Raw genomic sequence first — 24723 nt, forward strand, 5'->3', positions numbered from 1 at the left:
AACACAATTCAGGAAGCAATTGTATATAAAATTAAAAATAAAATTTCGGCGGAAAAGCCGCAGAAAAAATATTTCGCGAAGCAGCAGGTGACAATTTATATTCAATTCGTTAAAATCCTTCTGTTCCCTTCCTTCCATAGATGACAAAATGTTGGCTCGTCCCTTTAGCTATGACAATATTCTCTACAGATGGTACCCGTAAATTAATTATTTGTAGATAAAACTTGTAATAGTTTAATAGATAAGAAATTAAAGCATGGTTATATGATCGGATAATCAAATTAAATCTTTTAATGTTTATTTCCTTCGGCAATTGTGTTTCATGTAGTGTAAATCATCCAAAACGTATGGCAAATACTAGTAATGCAAAATGGTTATTTGCCCGATTAGCCTCCCTTCCGCTGTGTTCTTGTCTTCTACTAAATATTCAAGCATTTATAAAATCATTATTTTTTTTTTACAATTTTATAACCCAGACAAAAAAACTATAACACCATTGGATTTAAATGGTTGCTCCCTAATTATTTTTAGATCTTAAACGAAATTTATTTTAAAGATATACGGCAATGTTAGTGGTATATATGTTTTATAATTTTACAGATGGAACATTCAAATGGTGCATTCGTCTCAACTCGGCCGATTCCGTACCCTCAAGGAGAGTAGCGGATTCTACCGAGGATTGCCGAATGTCAAATGGTGCAATAAACTCTCTAAAAAGGTTCATGCAAATAGACATGGAATCGTATGTCCCTCTTTATTAATTCTTGTGCCTTGAAAAGAATTGTTTAGCTCTACCTCTTTTAATAAGTTCAAAAACCTTCGGTTGTGAATAATGCCTTGCTTTTCTTTTTATTTCTTAAGCTTGTACATAAGAATTTTCGGCTCTCCTTTGACACCATTTGCGGGTATGGTCTTGAGGAAAAGATGATGGTCCGTCGGAAGGGGACGATTCATGGCTGACCCGTGTTAAGAGAGAGCCATATGTCGTGCACGTTAAAGACACCCTTTTAGATTTCGAAGAAAAGAGCAGGATAATGCCGCTACAAGGCTGCACTCGCACTCGCAAAGTGGAAAGGGATTACTATAAGTTGCAAAACTTGTTTCCCAATCCACTATGAATAAATATGTTTAAACTAATTAAAATAAACAAGAAGTTGATATTTTCTTACACTGGTCATACAATTGTAAATGTAATTAGGATATTCTAAACATCCTGTTGGAAAAACTGCATGTGTATTCTCAATTTATCAGTAAAATAACCAAATGCCAAAACTGATAAAAATCTCGTTCTGAAGGTTTTTTGTCTGAGTCAGAATTTTTGTTCGCGCAAAGAAATAACATGTTGTTTTAGTTTTTCGACGTTTATAATCAATTTTTTCTTCTTCAAAATTTTACTCTGTAAGGTATGGTGACTGTGAAAATCTTGATTCAGAATATTATATTTTGTTTTAACATCAGCATGACCTGAATATTTCCCCAATCAAATCGGGGATCAGAATGCTTTTAGAAAACAAATACTCTTCGAAGTTAAATGGTCGTTTTCCGTAATGACAACACATGCCGCGATATAACTAATATTGCCATTAAAGCGGGAGGTTTGGCATGCCACAAAAACCAGGTTCAATCCACTATTTTTTCATAAAATGTCCTGTACCAAGTCAGGAAAATGGCCATTGTTACATTATAGTTCGTTTCTGTGGGTGTTACATTTCGGTGTTGTGTCGTAGTTCTCTTATATTTGATACGTTTCCCTCAGTTTTAGTTTGTAACCCGGATTTGTTTTTTCTCTATCGATTTATGAATTTTGAACAGCGATATACTGCTGTTGCCACGAAATATAGCTAATCGGTTTATCATTTAATTTTGTGTATGATTTTTCGGTAAAATTGATTAAATGTTATTTATCTGATTATGCTCGGAGCAGTTTCAGGGTTGTACATGATGTATAAAAGGAATATGGCTGTAGTTATTAGTATCTGAAACATCACAGATTTCAACAGAGCAAATTTCGAAAATGCAGGTAAGAGATGTTATATTTCTAGTTTGTAAAACATTTTCTCGGGACATTTTTGTTTTTTGATGCTAACAATCAATTTTTGTTTTTCAAAACCTTACACTATATTAAGGTATGGAGAAAATCTGGATTTATAATTTTTTTATCATTTGCTTGACCACGTATTTAAAATGGTATCTTTTAGCGTTTGATCAAAAAGCCTGACTAAAAAGTAGTAATCTTCAAAGGAATGTTACAATTTTTACTGTTATATGTTCAGTAATCATGTTTCGGGTAAAGGTGGTACCCAACACCTTCACTAAAATTAATTTGGCTCGTTTAATTTTCATAAAATTTTGACAAAGTATTTACTTTGACCCTTTGACAAAAATATCAAAAATTTTTAAAAATGTGAACCAACCGTTTTATCAGAAAAAATGCACTGGTTATATAGCAGTTTGACAAACACTGATTTTGATCATTGAGAAGCTTAATATTACTTTAACAACACAACGTAATTAAAACGTTAAGCCGATTTTACAGAGTTATCTCCCTGTAATGTTAGGTCCCACCTTAAATAAACGTCTGTGAGCGTCCAATACTCCTGTTCTTGGTAGCTGTGATGTTCAAGCCTGACATTGATTATACTAGTATATACGTATATATATAGGTAGCATATGTAGGTATAATGACTTTGTACATTTGAATGTAGAAGTATGCAGGTGTGAGATATAAGTAACCATGATTTAATACACAGAACGTCTATAAGTATATGTATGAGTTTAGTTCATGTGTTTTTGGTGCTAAGATCTATAAGAAATTCATTTTTTAAGGTGATGATTTTTAGACTAAAGACTAAAGTTGTCACCACGAACATTCCTATAATCATCCATTCAGTGTCTTTATAACAAATGTGCATTAAAACACGCAGTGAATCTCAACACTTAAAAGACGCCATATTGTATATAGATATAAGAAGATGTGGTATGATTTCAATAGTTACCAAAGGTACCAGGATTATAATTTTGTACGCCAGACGCGCGATTTGTCTACATAAGACACATCAGTGACGCTCATATCAAAATAGTTATAAAACCAAACAAGTACAAAGTTGAAGAGCATTGAGGATTCAAATTTCCAAAAGGTTGTGCCAAATTCGGCTAAGGTAAATAATCTATTCCTGGGATGCAAATGAGACAAATCTCCATACAAGTCACACTTTTTAAACGTAAACCATTATACGTCAAAGTAAGGTCTTCTACACGGAGTCTTGGCTCACAACGAACAGCAAGCTACGAAGGTTTCAGCTCATTATTATTCTTTCTTTCTTAAAAATCCGTTAAAAGACAAAAATCGTTATTCCACATCGAAAGTACCTTCATGTATTAACATTTATTTCTATTTTTCAGACCAAAGTCCTCGTTGTTATGTTGATTGTAGCTATGGTGATGATGGAAGAGGTCAAAGGTAGACAACTGACACGAGACTGTCTCGACATCTGTCGCCGAAGAATGGACAGATGCAAATCAAATTGTAATCAGGACTTCAAGAACAAAAACAAAAAGAAGAAGTGCAAGAACGTCTGCAGGAAATCTGATAAGCAATGTAAAAAGTTCTGCCGCAACGACGACCCGACCGATGATTTTACTTACGACATGTAGATAAATAATTGGGACATAAAATGTACAATTCTTTAAATACGTGTGTTCTCCATATATTCATTTCATACTTTGAATAAAAGCTTATTACTAGTAATACTTATTATAACTTATTTAAATTATCCTTCTCCCCCAAGGTATTTTAAACAGAAACATGTCTTGTATTTCCAGGGCTATATTACCTGTCAGGATTTCCTTGGAAGAAGGTAGATATCAACCAAGAGTTTCAAGTGTTGACGTTGCAATCATCCTTTCATAATCTTACGGACGCCACCACGAGTTGGTTGACCGCTGTGAAATTTCTGTGTCACATGTACAGATGATAGCGGATATGTTCCTAATGTCATTACTACAATCCCGTCAGTGGTATAACAGTACATTTATATCTTTGTGCGTTTCTGTATGATGAATATTTTTGGGTGTGTTTGTGCGGTATTTTTGTCACGTATTGTTGTCATTTTAGCGATATTTTTTAACATAGAAAGCAGGAGGTTTGGCTAGCCATTAAAACCAGGTTCAACTCACCATTTTTCTTGAAATGTCCTGTACCAAGTCAGGAATATGACAGTCGTTTCTATGTGTGTATGAGCTTGTTTTGTTACACTTTAGTGTTTCTGTTGTTCCGTTGCTTTCCTCTTATAGTTGATGTGCTTCACTTGATTTTGGTTTGCAACCCGGATTTTTTTTTCTCCATCGTTATGACTTTTGAACACCGGTAAACTACTTTTGCCTTTATTTTGCATGGTGTTAACTTCCCAATAACGTGTAAAATGTAATATGTAGGGTGTGTGGTTCAATTTAAAATATATAATGTTAAATGATTGATATATTTTGTACGGATTTTTAAACTTTAAAAAAGAAGATGTGGTATAATGCCAATGAGATAACTCCCCACAAGAGCCATAATGGCACATAACAAAGCCTATGCCGCCTAGTCAGCTATAAAAGGCCCCGAAATTACAAATGTAAAAAAATTCAAACGAGAAAACTAACGGTCTAATTTATGTACAAAAATGACCGAAAAACAAATATGTAACATATTAACAAACGACAATAGCATGAATCCAGATTTTCCACATGCCTTATAATGTTCAATGTTGAAAAGACAATTTGATTGATAGCGTCGAAAATCTGGAAAAAAACCCAAGTGGAGTCTATTTCATAAATAAACTTACGACTAAGATTGATCGTAAGTATACTGACTTGTTCGTCACTTACGATCAATCTTAGTCTTAAGTTTTTTGTGAAGCTGATTATTGTTTTTTAAGATTTTTAGGGCTCCCTTACTTATGTGCAAAAATGCAGTTATTGAATTTTACAATTGTAAAACAAAAGATGCATCATATTACATGTATTATGGCCATAACATACACAAAAGATATAAAACTTAAAAAGCTGCAATTAGTTTTTTTTCATTTCACACAAAAACTTGCAATAAATATTATTTCTATCAATCAAATTTATCAACCATTTGTTGGCCATCAAAATTCGTTCAAATTAAATGTAATCATAGTTTTTCACTCGGTAGGCTGCAATTATTGTTTTCATTATACAAAAAAGCTTATAAATAAATATTTTTTTATCTGTCAAATTAATCAACCATTTATTAACCCTCACAATTCGTTCAAATTAAATTCAATCATAGTTTTTCAATCTTAGTCGAAGTACAACGGGTTAATATCTTCAATATCTGCCCTACATATTGGACAGCGCTGGTTCGACTCCAAATATACTTCTGTTGCACACTCCATACAGGTTGTGTGGCCACATGGTAAAATCACAGCATTTTTCTCACGGTCCATGCAGATCGTACATTTCCTGGAAGGTTCCTTTATTTTTTGAAATTAATAAAAAAAAAAGCATCATAGATGCCAAATATAAAGGTTGTACCAAGCACCTTGACTAAAACTAATTTGGCTCTTTTAATATATATAAAATTTTGAATAAATATTTACTTAGACCCTTTGGCAGGGAGGTAGTTTAAAGATAAGTCCATTTGAATTCGCTATGAGAAAAGCGTCGTCTTTATGTACACTCATCCAGGATTAAAATTGTGAACGCCAGACGTGTAGCTATTCATCTACAAATGACTTATCAGTGACGCTCGAATAAAAAAATGAAAAAGGCCAACAAAATACGAAGTTGAAGAGCATATATATCATGGGTAGACAATTCTATTAATATGCTTAGAGGTAATATATAAAGGGGGGATTAAAATGTTAAACCGAGCCGCATTTTTGCGCCTGTCCCAAGTCAAGAGCCGCTGGCCTTTGTTAGTCCTGTATATATTTTTTTTAATTTTAGTTCATTTATATGTTTTGAAGTTTAGTGTGACGTCCATTTTCATTGAACTAGTACACTACTAAATTTAGGAGCCAGCCGAGGACCACCTCCGGGTTCGGGTTTTTCTTGCTGCGTTGAAGACCCTTTGGTGAACTTTGGCTGTTGTCTGCTCTTTGGTCGGGTTGTTGTCTCTTTGACATTTTCCACATTTCCAATCTCTATTTTATTAGAATATCACAGTGATTTATTCTATAAGATTGAAACAAATGTAAAATGGCAACGAGAGGGTATAATGCTAACTCAAATTATATATAATTTATTTACCAAACCGCCCATTAAACTATCATACTATATTTACCAAACCGCGCAATTTCTTTAACAGTTGTTCATGTTTTTTTTCTTTCTCTTTTTTGTTTGCTGACCAAACTTTCCCCTGTAAAGACATATGATATACAAAAGTATATTTTTTTAACCTAGAGCGGTAGGCTTGGCATGCCAGTAAACCAGGTTCAACCTACCATTTTTTTCTTCTTAAATATCCTCTTTATCTGGAATATGTCAGTTGTTTTCAAATAGTTCGTTTCTTTGTGTGTTGACATTTTGTTGCATTTCGGTGTTCCTGTTGTTCCTTTGTTTTCTTCTTAAAGTTGATGTGTTTCCCGCGGTATTGGTTTGTAAACCGGATTTGTGTTCTCTCAATCGATTTATGATTTTTGTACACCGGTTTACAATTGCAACTGTTGCCTTTATTTGTAGGTAAGGACAAACTTCTCTTTGTATAACTAGAAAGACTTAAGGTGGTACCTAACACTACAGGGAGATAACTCTGTAAAGTCAGCTTAACGTTTTAATTACGTTGTGTTGTAAAGGGAATATTAAGCTTCTCAATGATCAAAATTGGTGTTTGTCAAACTGCTATATAACCAGTGTAATTTTTCTGACAAAACGGTTGGTTCAAAATTTTTGAAATTTTTATATTTTTGTTAAAGGGTTAAAGTAAATACTTTGACAAATTTTTATGAAAATTAAACGAGCCAAATTAATTTTAGTGAAAGTGTTGGGTACCACCTTAAATACTACAAGAAAACCTAATGTTTTGATAACTTGTTCGATGACATTACTGGTGAATGTTTCGTTCACGTGAATATCATGCATAAACAAGACAGGTAACTTTTGAAATATTTATAAAAAGTAGATGAGGTATAATTGTCAATTAGACGATTCTCCAGAAATGACACAAAAATTAACCACTGTAGGTCGACATACGACCTTCAAAAACGAGCAAATGTTATATTCAGCTAAAAAAAGTCCCGAAATAGAAAAATGTAAAACAATTCAAACGAGAAAACTAACGGCCTAATTAATGTTCTGAATAATGTAGAGTAGTTGTCGTCTGTTTATGTAGTTCATACGTGTTTCTCGTTTATGGTTTTTAAACCGTTGGTTGTCCCGTTTGGTTTTACACTTGTAATTTATGGGGCCCTTTATAGCTTGCTGTTCGGTGTAAGTCAAGGCTCCGCGTTGAAGGCCTTACCTTGACCTATAATGGTTTACTTTTATAAACTGTTACTTAGATGGAGAGTTGTCTCATTGGCAATCATACCATATCTTCCTATATCTATTGACAACGCCATGGCAAAACAAAAAAACAAAAATCAAATTGACAAATAATAGTACAGAAGACACAACATAGAAAACTAAAGACTAAGCAACACAAACGCACTCGTGGAAAGGGAAGGGTATTGTAAGCAACATATCCGATATCACCTGTTTGAAACGGTTATTCCATAACGGTCATCAACTCGTGATGGCGTCTGTAAAATTTTCGAAGGGATGACTTCAGTTTCACCATGTGGAACTCTTGGTTTAATAGGATCCTTGTGAGCAAAAATCTACTGGTATCAACTATCATTCTGCCAAGTGTTTCACTTATCTTATATATATATGTGTAAATATAAGGACCACGAAAAACGTTGACTTTACAATGAAAACGACAGAAAAATAAATATGAAAAGATAAGATACCAGGGAGAATAAAACCCGTTACAAACAGACATCATTGAAAAAAAGCGACGAAAAGACATACATCAATTATAATAATAACAATAACGGTACCATTTTTCCTGCACCAGATGCGCATTTCGGCAATACATGTCTCTTTGATGATGCTCGTGGCCAAAAACCAATTACTACACTGAAGACTTTGATTGGATTATTTATCATCCAACCAAGCAAAACAACAACCAACAAAACGGGGCTGAAATCTGGTTAGCTGTTTCTTCTCACGCTTCACAAGTGACAACAATTGAATTGCGTATCAAATGTCTATAAATAGGAAAAAGTAAAATCACAAAAATACTGAAATCCGAGGAAAATTCAATCGGAAAGTCCCTAATCACATGGCAAAATCAAATTACTATACACATCAAACGAATGGACAACAACTATTATATTCCTGAATTGGTACAGGCATTTTCAAATGTAGAAAATGGTGGATAAACCTGGTTTTATAGCGCTAAACCCCTCACTTGTACGACAGTCGCAGCGATGTTGATTATATTGACAATGATGCGTGAGCAAAATGTCATAAATAGGGATTATGTATGATAATGTTTGAATACCATGATGAAGATAATGAAATAATACTGACCAGATCTGAATCTAAATAAACTCATCAAAGATACCAGGACTAAATTTAGTATATACGCCAGACGCGCGTTTCGTCTACAAAAGACTCATCAGTGACGCTCGAATCCAAAAAAGTTAAAAAGGCCAAATAAAGTACAAAGTTGAGGACCAAAATTCCTAAAAGTTTATCCAAATACAGCTAAGGTAATCTATGCCTGAGGTAGAAAAGCCTTAGTTTTTCAAAAAATTAAAAAATTTGTAAACAGTAAATTTATAAATATAACCTTATCAATGACAATTCATGTCAGCACACAAAGTGCGAACAGTAACAACGAGTTACCAAAGAAAACATCTTATCAAGACCTACTTAATGATATCAACATGGTGAAGGAACAAAACTCATAAAAGGATTTTATCTTGCACAACATTTTGGAAATTCGGGTCGAAAGTTATCCGTTGTGTTAAAAGACAATTAATAGAATTCCCTTGCATTCAGTTTGAAAAGTTACAGGTCACGAAGTTAAAATAGGATCTTAATTGATCTAAAAAAAAATTCGTTCCGTACGGATTGACATTTACGTGTGGTTTTTTTTTATTGAGTAATCCTTTTGATGCGGTTTGGTACAACTTGTATTGTGCTGTAATTTATTTTATCGGTTTTGTAATTTTTGATTGATGATCAAAGTTATATGAAAAAACTTAAAGTGCTTAAAAATTTTAAAACAATTATTTATCTAGCGCATTAGTATATACTTAACTAAGTCCTAAGTGTGCTGTTTTTTTTTCTTCATTTATTTCTATCAGGAATGAACAATGTATAATCGACACAAAATATTTCATTCGTTGATCGGTTTGATTGTTGTCCGTAAATTCATGCTGCTTGGTAATTTTTTGGTTGTTTTGGTATCGATATTTATCGATAATGACCCTGATTCTATTGGAAACAAAGCATCAGCATTACTTACAATATCACGTTTTAATCAATTAGACAGGACAATTGTGTAGCGATAACAATTAAACGTACCCTGAATCATTTAATAAAAAAAGAGTACCAGGTTTTCCTGAAGAATCATTAGATACCAACATTCTAAAATAAGTTCTTATTATTAATTAAGAGAGCTCATGGAGATAAACATGAAACAGTCACGTCATTGACATCAACAATAAGTCATCGCGAGTGTTAAATGTTATGGACTTAATTTACATTACATAATTTTAAGTCCATCTACAGATTAAAAAAAAAAGATACGTAACCTTCTACTTGCAATGATTTTTCAGGGTTCACACCTAAACAACTGTACAACATTCTAGTGTCTAGTAAATATTGGTCTCATGATGCCAGATAAACGGGAGTTCGAATGCAACTAACGTCTGTTCGAGATAAAAGAACTGATAGTACGAAACTAGGGTATGGTAGTAAATAACAATATTTTAACCTTTCATATTTTACCTTACAGAGTTGTTGAAAGGAGTCTTTAGAAGTACAGAGACCACGTTGATACAAATATAATTACATAATAGTTCAATATCTTTAGTTTTATTGATGAATAGTTTAAATTATATAGTATAGTAATATTTTATAACAGATATAATAGTTGCTAACAATCGTGCAAATATTATGTCTTACAATGTATGTGGTGGTTGGTAGCTTATTGATAGGTCTTAAAATGTGGAAATATAAGGAGTTAAACGTCATTTGTAACCACATTACAAGTTTAATGTTATAGAAATAGCGTATGAAAAAAGACGACTTCCTTTTCAATACCAAATTATCAAAGTGACAATTTTTTAAATGATATGAAAAACATTTTCAATAGAGTTATTAACAATGTTATTTACCATTTTTGATCAATGTATAAACGAAATAAAGCAGTATATAAAGTATAGCAAATTGAAATGGAACTGTTCCGATTATGCACATATAATGTTTTACTTTTTAGATTTAAAAAGTGTGGATAGCACGGTAACTCCTCCTGCAAGAATTGGAACACAGGATACCATATCAGAAAGTCTATCCATACATATTTTAGTACATGTTTTTTCTATCCAGTCCAAGCACCACGAACCATTCTCATTTGCAAAGATGTTCAGATGATTGCTTCCTTTTGAGATTTGTATTATGCGTTGGCGATTGTTTTCAGTATATATCAAACAAACTTTTGTATCACTAATGCACCATGACTTCTTAACTGCCTCTAAAATATTCCGACTCTCTGTACCAGGAATTTTTGTTTGTTGGAGAACCTTGAATAATCGTGTGGAAGAATATGGAGAAAATGTTCCCTGTCAATACAATTAGTAATATTTTAATTTTGAATGTAACGCGTCTTTCGATTGGCTGACATTGTTTTGTTTATCAGCCAATAAAAATAATTTTGTCCTGTGACTGTGACGTCATCAACATTTTGTCATGGTTTACTCCGGTTTAAAATGGAATTTAGAATTAAATTATAAGAAATAACTGTAATTTTTTTTTTAACTATTCGAAATAACATAAAAAAAATGTGGTGCACACTACGCGGGATATTCAGTGTGCACCACATTTTTTATGTTATTTCTTCATAGACAGAAAAAATATGACAGTTATTCCTTAAATATTTTAAGAATATCTTTCAAGGCAAGATGTATTGTAGAAACATTAACCATTATATCCCTAAATGCAATTTATGTGTTTCTTATTTTTCGTATCAGACCATTTTATAGACGACTTTATGATATGGAGTTTTTCATTGTTAAATGCCGTCTGGTTGCCTAAAGAAGCGTAGTTGTATTTGGCAAATTTTTTAGGAATGTTTGGTTCTCAAGGCTCTTCAACTTCGTACTATAATTGGCCTTTTAAACATGTTTTGATTCGAGCGTCACTGATGAGTCTTTTTTAGACGGAACGTGCGTCTGTCGTAAATATAAAATTTTAATCCTTGTATCTATGATAGAGTTTATTTGCATCTACTTTTTTTTCATCAGAGCTTTAGTTGGTACTTGTATTTTAGGCAATCATACTACATCTTTTTTATAAGAAAATTTAAGAAAAAATCAAAAGAATTGAAAATAATTGTCACATATGGAAAAATTTCTTAAAACTTAAAATACAGAACTAAAGACATTTTTCAAAGTTTCGAAAATTATCAATTACGTTTAGATAGTTTGTGTTCAGTTAAGAATAAAGCACAATATGATACGTCTATATGAGGGTCCGGATTTGGAAATCGTCATTTCAATATTCTTAATTTTTCTACGTGAGCTTGCTCTTTTCTTCATATACTAGTCAACAAAAGAAACGATACACGCCTTTGGAATAAAATCTATCGAAAAGTATTAAATAATAAGCAAAATGAGATACACAATTTTAAAAAGCTTTCATTTGCAAAGTATGCACAAATCAAAATCAAACTCTGTCGGAAAGTATCTAAATTCCGTGTAAAAGAACATACAGTGCAAATTCATTTACACACAATTTTTAAGTACCAAATGAATTTTCAAATTTGTTTAAAAATATTCAATATGCTAATAAAGTTATGTTTATGTTGTAACTAATGGGTTGAAATATTGTTGTCTTTAATTTTTGGTGAAAAAAGTGTTTTTTTAAATCTAAAAAAACGCAAACAAAAATATATTTTTTTCCATCTCAAATCAATGCTTTGGATTTGAAAACAACACACTGTAAATTTGGAAGCTTTAAGATTTGGTTTAAGATTGTTACCGCTTTTTTTAATTTCACTTTTAACATACTGTCTATGGTAAATCATTTGATAATGTATACATCTAAATAATGTCTTGTGGGGCCGAACTTTGCTAAGAAACTTTATGATTTTTTAAAAAGAATTAATGGCAAACATTTTCTTTACCTTTAAATGAGAGTTTCCATCAAAAGTTGGAACTTCTGTTTTTGAATATGTCGTTTAATGTAAATTTTATAAAAAAAAAAATTTCGCCAAATGACGTCATGAAAGCAAAAATATTTTTTTTTGAAACGGATTTATATTTCCATGGTCATTAAGTATTACTACCTTCAATATTGGTCCTAAAAACGTAAAACTTCATCTTTAATGTGAAAAAAAAATGTCTTGTATCGTTTCTTTTGTTGACTAGTATATATTTGCCAATTATTTTGAAATGTTTATATTTTAGCAACTTATTATTATTAAATTTCCTTTTTTTTATTTTCTCGAATCTTTATGTTGTGACTCCTTTTTCTGCATATTTCGTTCATTGTCCTTTATTCTATGAAACCCATTTAAACCCCTATATATAGCATTCTTCAATCAACGTAATTTTTGTTGGAGTTATTTCCATTAAGCGATATTTTGGAGTCAAACTGATTGATTTTTTTTTATATCTAGTCACCTAATATCAACATTATTGTATAGGCTAAATATAAGTCATGCAAGTAAATCTTAGTGATAAATATGCAAGATCAAAACAAACGAAATTTCTTTTTTGTAAAGTCTAAAGCTCAGTATGAAGGAATTTGTACAAGTTGTCGTCAAAAATGAAAATAACAGAAAAAAAGAAAAAAAATATGTAATCACTGAAACTATCTACTAGTATTACCAAACTATACGAATTCCTTACTTCATTTTCATTTTCTAGGTCCTGCTCGTCGAAGTTCCCTGTAAAAAGAGATGGCATGTTGAAAGTTCATGGTGAAATTATATCAATAACACAAATGTGTAAAAGGCGTAGAACGCCAAATAAAATCGAAGAGACGTGGATTTAACAGAGTATTATAAAAGACGTAACCAACTTTATGTCACAGATCGGCCTTTAAAAATCAGCGAAACACATACTTAATACCATGAATACTTCGCTATAAAAGAGTCCCCCCCCCCCACATGACAAAATATAAAACATTCAAATAATAAAAAAACGACCAGCAAAATCTGACCGTCATCTGTTTACTTTTTTTTTTTTTAAAATGTAATGTGAGACAACGCATTATGTATTACAGTACTTGCAACCTTAGGCGTTACTGTTTGACGTGAACTTGACTGATCGGTGAATGATCGGTGACGGATGTTTTACTGATCGATGAGTGATTGGTGATCGGTGACCCATAGGATCCGTCAGATAAGTCAAATAACCTAATGTGAGTGTTACCATGACAACGGTCAGCGATCGATCAGTAAATCAAATTTATGCACGGATCGGACGAATATGTTTATATTTCAAATTCTTATGTAAACCGAACTCAACAGTGTTTACAATCCATGAATATTACATGTATAAATTGTGTGACGATATTTAATACAAAATACGGAATCATGCACACATACTATTCGATTTCCACACCATTGTTTTTAAAAGTAAAACATTGGCAATATTAAATGTATGAAAAATCTAAAATAATCATTTCCAATCAAATTTTCAATGGCTTCTATTTCAAAAACAAGCACATGTAACCTATTTTCTGATTTTTAGTTTTTAGTTTATATATATTATCAACGTGTAGTCTTAAAACGATTGTTACATCCTGAAGAATTGTGTACTCTTGGTTAGTTGTTCCAAAGGTAAAAAGTAGTTTTTCATGTTCATGCATTATACAACTTACTCTTGACGTAGATTGATTGATAGATGGATTTGTTGACGTATGACGACATTGTAAACAATATTGGCCATTTCGTAGTAGATCCCAGTTTTTTTATTTATTTGTTGAGGATGATTGAGTACCCGAAATAAACCCATCGTCAGTATAATTGAGAATATTTGTCAATAAAGATTGGAGTCATCGAACCTGCATAATGTAGAGTTCGAGTTCACCACCTCAGTGTTTACAGGCTAGTGATACAGAATTTTAACTAATTAGACCACTTGGCCATTAATGACTCTCATGTGAAGTATGTCAACGTTGGAGAGCTATGAATGAATGTGTGAGAATGTCAACAGGCAAAATAGATGGCCGAGCGCTAATAAACAAGTCTAAAGCCACCACACTCTTCGTGCCTTTGTTCTAAGGAAGGAGATTGTAAATGAGACTGTAAAAAAATTTCTGTCTATGAAAAAATAACATAACAAATGTGGTGCAGACTGAATCACGCGCGTAGCAGATTATTTTAAAGTGTGCACCACATTTTTTATGTTATTTCGAATAGACAGATAAAATATTACAGATATTTCTTATAATTATAAATTCACTTTTGAACCGGAGAAAACCATGAAAAAATGTTGATGACCTCACGGTAACATTTACAAAATTATGTCTTTAGGCTGATAGACTAAACAACGTCAGCCAATCAGAAGACGCGTTACATCTAAAATTAAATTATTGTCCATTATGTTTATTTTTTATTCAATGATTTGTCTCAAGAAGGCTCAAGGGTACACAAATTTCAGCAAACATTTACGCATTTATTGTTTCATTACACATTTTTGTTTTCATGAAACATTTTATTTATTACACTATTAGTTGTAACTTTATGTTATGGTACAAAAAAACACCAAAAACCGATTTGTTTTGGCTACAGATCACTTTTGTTTTAAATGTTTATATCAATGAAAAAGTTCCAAATATTCTCCCTTTGCTGCAAAATTGAATAAAATTGAAATATCTTTTTATCTCATCGGTGACCTATATTTCTTCATTTTTTTTTTAAATAAGCTGCAGTTCAACTAAAAAATTGTTATATTTATTCGATTTCTGTAATTTAGTTCTTTTTTTATTTCGATATTACCTCTATTTATCCTATTAATTCAACAGAAAAAAGTACCTTAACAGAAATAGATGCTTCTTTTGAAGGCAGATTGTGAGCTTAAATGAACGGTAACCCCGTTTTTTGTTTTATTTTTCTATTTAGTACATGTATGTGATAGAGGTCATTTTATAGTAAAAAACAGCGAAATCCTATATTTAAAAAAATGTAGTTATACCCTCGAGCCTTCTTAAATCATATCTTACTGTTGATAAACCATTGACTTTTCGATCTTATTTGTCTTCCAAACTGTTTGTATTTATGCGCAGTTGATTATATTAATGTAAACAAAACGCGCGTCTTGTGCACCCAATTATAATAGTTATCAAAGGTACCAGGATTATAATTTAGTACGACAGACGCGCGTTTCGTCTACATTAGACTCATCAGTGACGCTCATATCAAAATATTTATAAGGCCAAACACGTACAAAGTTGAAGAGCAGTGAGGATCCTAAATTCCAAAAAGTTGTGTCAAATACGGCTAAGGTAATCTATGCCTGGGATAAGAAAATCCTTAGTTTTCAAAAAAAAATTCATATATTTGTAACAGGAAATTTATTAAAAAGACCACATTATTGATATTCATGTCAACACCGAAGTGTTGACTACTGGGCTGGTGATACCCTCGGGGACAAAACGTCCACCAGCAGTGGCATCGACCCAGTTTATCATCAAATTGTTGAACAGAATATTTTTTTAAGAAAAACATATTGTCAATTTGGGGATCAGAATATTTTTATGTGGCAAAAACCTTTACACCCTTGATGTTAAATGGTCGTTCCCTGATATGTTTATAAAATCTACTCACCAAACCTAACGTTAGGTTGTCTGTGAACCAAATGCTGTAATGTAAAATGTGTTGTACTGCTAGAAGTCTAGATAACCTGGATTCTTTATTCTTTGAAGTTTTAACCATTTTCTTAAATTGTTTTGAAGGGGTTTGTGTAGCCGTCATGTAATTTTCATGATGATTTTCGATGCTATTTGTTTTTAATGCACGACTTGAATCTTAAACAATCAACAATTAATTAATCGATTGTTGGAAGTATTTTGTTCGGTGACAGTCTTTCCTTTATCTTAATCGTAAATATATACATGTATTATCATGTTCCATTTCAGACTTTCACCATGGGTATAAGTAGTAGTATAGGTTAAGAAAACTTATTTGTACCGATCATATTTTGACTATTTTATTTATTATGTCTGTTTAGTTTACGCATCATTGTAAATATAACGGAATTCGATGAGACTGTCAATTGGAAATCATCATTTCAATATTCTTAATTTTTCTATGTGAGCTTGCTCTTTCCTTCATATACTAGTCAACAAAAGAAACGATACACGCCTTTGGAATAAAATCTATCGAAAAGTATTAAATAATAAGCAAAATGAGATACACAATTTTAAAAAGCTTTCATTTGCAAAGTATGCACATATGAAAATCAAAATCAAAATCTGTCGGAAAGTATCTTAATTCCTTGTAAAAGAACATAGGGTGCAAATTCATTTACACACAATTTTTAAGTACCAAATGAATTTTCAAATTTGTTTAAAAATATTCAATATGCTAATAAAGTTATGTTTATGTTGTAACTAATGGGTTGAAATATTGTTGTTTTTAATTTTTGGTGAAAAAAGTGTTTTTTTAAATCTCAAAAAACGCAAAAAAAAAATTTTTTTTTCCATCTCAAATCAATGCTTTGGATTTGAAAACAACACACTGTAAATTTGGAAGCTTTAAGATTTGGTTTAAGATTGTTACCGCTTTTTTTAAATTTCACTTTTAACATACTGTCTATGGTAAATCATTTGATAATGTATACATCTAAATAATGTCTTGTGGGGCCGAACTTTGCTAAGAAACTTTATGATTTTTAAAAAAGAATTAATGGCAAACATTTTCTTTACCTTTTAATGAGAGTTTCCATCAAAAGTTGGAACTTCTGTTTTTGAATATGTCGTTTAATGTAAATTTTGTAAAAAAAAAAATTCGCCAAATGACGTCATGAAAGCAAAAAAATTTTTTTTTGAAACGGATTTATATTTCCATGGTCATTAAGTATTACTACCTTCAATATTGGTCCTAAAAACGTAAAACTTCATCTTTAATATGAAAAAAAATGTCTTGTATCGTTTCTTTTGTTGACTAGTATATATTTGACAATTATTTTGAAACGTTTATATTTTAGCAACTTATTATTATTAAATTTGCTTTTTTTATTTTCTCGAATCTTTATGTTGTGACCCCTTTTTCTGCATATTTCGTTCATTGTCCTTTATCTATGAAACCAATTTAGACCCTTATATATACCATTCTTCAATTAACGTAATTTTAGTTGGAGTTATTTCCATTCAGCGATATTTTGGAGTCAAACTGATTGATTTTTTTTTATATCTAGTCACCTAATATCAACATTATTGTATAGGCTAAATATAAGTCATGCAAGTAAATCTTAGTGATTAATATGCAAGATCAAAACAAACGAAATTTCTTTTTTGTAAAGTCTAAAGCTCAGTATGAAGGAATTTGTACAAGTTGTCATCAAAAGTGAAAATAACAGAAAAAAAGAAAAAAAATATGTAATCGCTGAAACTATCTACTAGTATTACCAAACTCTACGAATTCCTTACTTCATTTTCATTTTCTAGGTCCTGCTCGTCGAAGTCCTCTGTAAAAAGAGATGGCATGTTGAAAGTTCATGGTGAAATTATATCAATAACAAAAATGTGTAAAAGGCGTAGAACGCCAAATAAAAACGAAGAGACGTGGATTTAACAGAGTATTATAAAAGACGTAACCAACTTTATGTCACAGAACGGCCTTCAAAAATCAGCGAAACACATACTTAATACCATGAATACTGCGCTATAAAAGAGCGCCCCCCCCCAACATGACAAAATATAAAACATTCAAAAAACAAAAAAAAAAAACGGCCAGCCAAATCCGACCGTCATCTGCTTACTTTTATTTTTTTTAATGTAATGTGAGACAACGCATTATGTATTACAGTACTTGCAACCTTAGGCGTTACTGTTTGACGTGAACTTGACTGATCGGTGAATGATCGGTGACGGATGTTTGACTGATCAATGAGTGATTGGTGATTGGTGACCCATAGGATCCGTCAGATAAGTCAAATAACCTAATGTGAGTGTTACCATGACAACGGTCAGCGATCGATCAGTAAATCAAATTTATGCACGGATCGGACGAATATGTTTATATTTCAAATTCTTATGTAAACCGAACTCAACAGTGTTTACAATCCATGAATATTACATGTATAAATTGTGTGACGATATTTAATACAAAATACGGAATCATGCACACATACTATTCGATTTCCACACCATTGTTTTTAAAAGTAAAACATTGGCAATGTTAAATGTATGAAAAATCTAAAATAATCATTTCCAATCAAATTTTCAATGGCTTCTATTTCAAAAACAAGCACATGTAACCTATTTTCTGATTTTTAGTTTTTAGTTTATATATATTATCAACTTGTAGTCTTTTAAAACGATTGTTACATCCTGAAGAATTTTGTACTCTTGGTTAGTTGTTCCAAAGGTAAAAAGTAGTTTTTCATGTTCATGCATTATACAACTTAATCTTGACGTAGATTGATTGATTGATGGATTTGTTGACGTATGACGACATTGTAAACAATATTGGCCATTTCGTAGTAGATCCCAGTTTTTTATTTATTTGTTGAGGATGATTGAGTACCCGAAATAAACCCATCGTCAGTATAATTGAGAATATTTGTCAATAAAGATTGGAGTCATCGAACCTGCATAATGTAGAGTTCGAGTTCACCACCTCAGTGTTTACAGGCTAGTGATACAGAATTTTAACTAATTAGACCACTTGGCCATTAATGACTCTCATGTGAAGTATGTCAACGTTGGAGAGCTATGAATGAATGTGTGAGAATGTCAACAGGCAAAATAGATGGCCGAGCGCTAATAAACAAGTCTAAAGCCACCACACTCTTCGTGTCTTTGTTCTAAGGAAGGAGATTGTAAATGAGACTGTAAAAATTTTTCTGTCTATGAAAAAATAACATAACAAATGTGGCGCAGACTGAATCACGCGCGTAGCAGATTATTTTAAAGTGTGCACCACATTTTTTATGTTATTTCGAATAGACAGATAAAATATTACAGATATTTCTTATAATTATAAATTCACTTTTGAACCGGAGAAAACCATGAAAAAATGTTGATGACGTCATGGTAACATTTACAAAATTATGTCTATGGGCTGATAGACTTAACAACGTCAGCCAATCAGAAGACGCGTTACATCCAAAATTAAATTATTGTCCATTATGTTTATTTTTTATTCAATGATTTGTCTCAAGAAGGCTCAAGGGTACACAAATTTCAGCAAACATTTACGCATTTATTGTTTCATTACACACTTTTGTTTTCATGAAACATTTTATTTATTACACTATTAGTAGTTGACTTTTCGATCTTATTTGTCTTCCAAACTGTTTGTATTTATGCGCAGTTGATTAGATTAATGTAAACAAAACGAGCGTCTTGTGCACCCAATTATAAAACTAGTTTATCATCAAATTGTTGAACAGAATATTTTTTTAAGAAAAACATACTGTCAATTTGGGGATCAGAATATTTTTATGTGGCAAAAACCTTTACACCTTTGATGTTAGATGGTCGTTCCCTGATATGTTTATAAAATCTACTCACCAAACCCAACGTTAGGTTGTCTGTGAACCAAATGCTGTAATGTAAAATGTGTTGTACTGCTAGAAGTCTAGATAACCTGGATTCTTTATTCTTTGAAGTTTTAACCATTTTCTTAAATTGTTTTGAAGGGGTTTGTGTAGCCATCATGTAATTTTCATGATGATTTTCGATGCTATTTGTTTTTAATGCACGACTTGAATCTTAAGCAATCAACAATTAATTAATCGATTGTTGGAAGTATTTTGTTCGGTGACAGTCTTTCCTTTATCTTAATCGTAAATATATACATGTATTATCATGTTCCATTTCAGACTTTCACGTTTGGTATAAGTAGTAGTATATGTTAAGAAAACTTATTTGTACCGATCATATTTTGACTTTTATTTATTACGTCTGTTTAGTTTACGCATCATTGTAAATATAACGGAATTCGATGAGACTGTCAACAAAGTGAGAGGTTTAGCGCTTAAAAACCAGGTTTAATCCACCATTTTCTACATTGAAAATGCCTGTACCGAGTCAGAAATATGACAGTTCTTTTTTATGTGTTTTCTCATTTTGATTTTGCAATGAACTATGGACTTTCCGATTTGATTTCCCTCTGAGTTTATTTCTATTGCCTGAACAATATATTCACTGTACATCGGAAAACTTCACAATACTTTATCAGATGTGTGACCATTGCTACATGTATATAGAAGATATAATACTGTAAAAACGTGTGTTCAGTTACCGTGTCATCAGAATATTCCTCTATATAGGGAGTTATTCTCCTAGGCATATTCCTGCAAACTGTATCGTTGTTTTGAATAGCAGGTAATCTTGAGTTATATTCACTACGACTGAAACTAGGGTAAAATTGTGCTGTTTCTCTTCCGTTAGTAGGGTCCATATTAACATGTTGATGATGCTGGTTTACGTGCCCACCGTTGTACCGACCATACCATACGGTATGTGACTGACGATATGGTGTTTGAATGACCATATGGTGTTGGGCTGATCATCATATAATGGTGGACTGACAATGCCATTTGGATTGTGTTGCATAGCGTTACCACAAATCATCTATAAAATATAAATAAGTACATATGGTTAATAAAATTGCATTTTATATTAACTATATAGTAAAGAAAGACATGTCAACTGCAGTTTCTCTTTCAACATTGCTATGATTCTCTGTCCTGAATAGGTGATACTTTTGATTCTTATTTGTTTTAATCAGGTCTTCGACAAAAATTAGTACGTTTGTTTATTGTAAGTTCATTAATTTAAACGGGCAGTGCATTATACATTGATTTATCCTTGATACCATCAATACATCATTGATCATGATGGCGTTATGTTTTTCCTCTTCAAAATTATATTTGCGGTCTTTTATTTGCCAAGTTGTGCGTAAAGAATTGAAAAGAAAGTATTTACAAACTATAAATTTAAGTTTTATCCGACCTTTATTTGAATATGCAGATATTATTTGGGACAACATTCAAGACTATTTAAGTGATAAACTAGAAAATATGCAACTTGAAGCGGCTATGATAGTTACTAGTGGTACTAAGTTATCGTCCATAAATAAATTATACGACGAAACAGGATGGAAGTTACTATAAGAAAGACGTAAAAAGCATAAAATTATAAAATTTCATGAAATGTTTCATTAGACCCCTGATTTTTTAAGCGATATTATCCCTCAACAATTGTTTAATATTCATAATTATGGCACAAGACGAACGAATGACATGCAGCATATAAAGTGTAGAACTGCATTTTACCAGAAATCTTTTCTTCCCTCAGTTATTCGATCCTGGAATGCTATTCCGGACGATATCAGACTAAGTTCATCTAAGTTTACACTTAAACGTTACCTTAATCAAAATGTAAATAAGATACCAATTTATTACACTTACCTCACTTTCATTACAGGACCTTAACTACATTGAGGAAAATGCCTCATGTAGGAAATTTCAAAACCAAACCGCTTGTCTTCATATCAAGTTGTATTCATGGCGAGTGCCTGTCAAGAAGCAGGTTATGTTCTCCTTCAGATGTATCCCTTTGTTTTTCAGTATCAATGTTTCTTATTTATTTGTCTTTTGTTCATTTATTACCCTTCTGTATTCTGTTAGTGTTGCATTCATTTTTAGCTCACCTGGTCCGAAGGGCCAAGTGAGCTTTTAATCACTTTGGGTCCTGCGTCCGTCGTCGTCCGTCGTCGTTAACTTTTAGAATTTTCCTTTTTGAATTTTCCTCGGAGTTCAGTATTTTTGTGTTTTTACTTTTTACAAAAATGTTCTCCTCTGAAACTACTGGGCCAAATTAAACCAAACTTGGCCACTTATTTAAATTTAGAGCAAATCTGACTGGGTGAAATTGTTTATAAGGTCAAGATCTATCTGCCATGAAATTTCCAGATGAATCGGACAACCCGTTGTTGGGTTGCTGCCCCTGAATTGGTAATTTTAAGGAAATTTTACTGTTTTTGGTTATTATCTTGAATATTATTATAGATAGAGATACAATGTAAACAGCAATAATGTTCAGCAAAGTAAAATTTACAAATAAGTCAACATGACTGAAATGGTCAGTTGACCCTTTTAGGAGTTATTGCCCTTTATAGTCAATTTTTAATTATTTTTCGAAAATCTTAGTAATCTTTTTCAAAAATCTTCTCCTCTGAAACTACTGGGCCAAATTAAACCAAACTTGGCCACAACCATCATTGTGGTATCTAGTTTAAAAAATGTCTGGTGACCCGGTCGACCAACCAAGATGGCCGCCATGGCTAAAAATAAAACAAAATAACTCAAAAACCAAAGCATTTAGAGTAAATCTGACTGGGTAAAATTGTTTATCAGGCCAAGATCTATCTGCCCTGAAATTTTCAGATGGATCGGACAACCAGTTGTTGGGTTGCTGTCCCTGAATTGGTAATTTTAAGGAAATTTTGTCTTTTTTGTTATTATCTTGAATATTATTAAAGATAGAGATAAACTGTAAACAGCAATAATGTACAACAAAGAAAGACATAAAAATAAGTCAACATGACAAAAATGGTCAATTGACCCCCTTAAGGAGTTATTGTCTTTTATAGTCAATTTTTAACAATTTTCATAAAATTTGTAAATTTTTACAAACATTTTCCACTGAAACTTAACTGGGCCAAGTTCATTATAGATACAGATAATTGTAAGCAGCAAGAATGTTCAGTAAAGTAAGATGTACAAACACATCACCATCACCAAAACACAATTTTGTCATGAATCCATCTGCGTCCTTTGTTTAATATTCACATAGATCAAGGTGAGCGACACAGGCTCTTTAGAGCCTCTAGTTTAATTTAGTAGTTTTGTTATTAACTTGACCATGAGTTTGAATAAAAGGCAGCCACAGACTTAACTATATGAATTACATTTTTGATTCATCATGATTATTGGTCTTTTGGTGTTGTCCCTAGAAATTTACACTGAATCTATACATTTTGCTTTGAGACCAAAATATTGTCAAAATATTATTAAAACAGAACTTTCATTTTCAGATTACAAAAGGGTCTGGGGAACACCACAAGCAAGCATGATTTTGCATCTTTTGTTCTACAGCTTCTTGGGCCATCAGCGGTTCCAAAACCCTTCAACAAACTTTTGCCTCGCTCCGCACTGCTAAATCATGTTTGCCAATACTTTTAAAAGAGGCTAGTTACAACCAAACTTTAATACTGTGTATGTATGCAATACAGGAATATGCAGTTTGGAATCTAGAAGATTCATTTCTTCAGAGTATGATGATCAGTTCTGATTAAATGGTACACAATGACTTGACTATACATGTATTATTAATAATAAACAAATAATTTTAAAATGGTATCTTTTCGAATATTATAAATATAGTTGTGAAAATAAATAATCAGTCCCTAGCTTTAATGAACTTAGCTAACAAAAATAAATAACCGATCCAAAATAAATCCTCCTGCCCCTAGAATATCAAATGGTCGTCCCCTTATTTACTTTAATCAAAACCAGTTTGGGTTTCGTTTTCGATTTGTTTGTGTTGCATTTTATTATGGAAGTTATTTTTTGTCATTTTTTTTGTTTTTAGGGTGGAGGTTAAATCCTAATGAGGTAACTGATTTAAATAAATGTGATTTCACTTAATGATAATGTTCCTTCTGAGAAAGTATTATTTTTCTCATTCCTACTTTCCTTTTTAATACATCCGATTGCTATGTGACCATTTGGTCAGTGGATAGTTGTACACGTCATTATATATATATTTTACAGATGGACGTTATGATATTTGGAACAGAGATATTAAAAACCTTTACTAAATACTTACTCCACTACTCTGATAATAATTCCGAGACTCTGACGGGAAAAACAATTCTGCCATTTCGTCTGTTAAAAGATTTAAAAACCCAATAAATCAAATACGTGGGCAGTCAAACAAAGCATGTGTATATATATATATAAATCACGCAATTATAAAAAAGATTTGTATTCGATAATGTCTTAAGTCAACAATAAGGCGATAAACGAATATTTTGTTATTTAAACATTTGAATATCATTTGAATGAATACAAAATCATTTATGACATGAACCGTAACTTAAACTTGAGGATGTTTTAAAATAACAAGCTTTTTAAAAGACTGATCCAAACTAAAAGGAATTAAAAAAAAAATGAGAAAAAATAAGTGGTCTGTGTCATACCCAACTATATCAGTCCTATTCAGGACCGATAACTATATCGATAAATATTGTCGTGT

General features: G+C 31.9%; 2 long non-coding RNA genes across 2 annotated transcripts; one reads left to right on the forward strand and one right to left on the reverse strand.

Annotated features, from left to right (window-relative positions):
- The first annotated feature begins 1678 nt into the window (after positions 1 to 1678).
- LOC143051620 (uncharacterized) lies at positions 1679 to 3754 on the forward strand. The gene is made up of 2 exons (XR_012970852.1): positions 1679 to 2020; positions 3403 to 3754. It is a non-coding gene; the product is annotated as an uncharacterized LOC143051620 (long non-coding RNA).
- Positions 3755 to 10112: 6358 nt separating this feature from the next.
- LOC143050980 (uncharacterized) lies at positions 10113 to 24406 on the reverse strand. Its single transcript, XR_012970522.1, has 7 exons — positions 24295 to 24406; positions 20702 to 21033; positions 19969 to 20002; positions 17881 to 17918; positions 16058 to 16091; positions 13134 to 13171; positions 10113 to 10844 (listed from the first exon to the last, which is right to left on the reverse strand). It is a non-coding gene; the product is annotated as an uncharacterized LOC143050980 (long non-coding RNA).
- Between the last annotated feature and the right edge of the window lie 317 nt (positions 24407 to 24723).

Source organism: Mytilus galloprovincialis, chromosome 11 (genome assembly GCF_965363235.1).
Source record: "Mytilus galloprovincialis chromosome 11, xbMytGall1.hap1.1, whole genome shotgun sequence".
NCBI classification, from domain to species: Eukaryota; Metazoa; Mollusca; class Bivalvia; order Mytilida; family Mytilidae; genus Mytilus; species Mytilus galloprovincialis.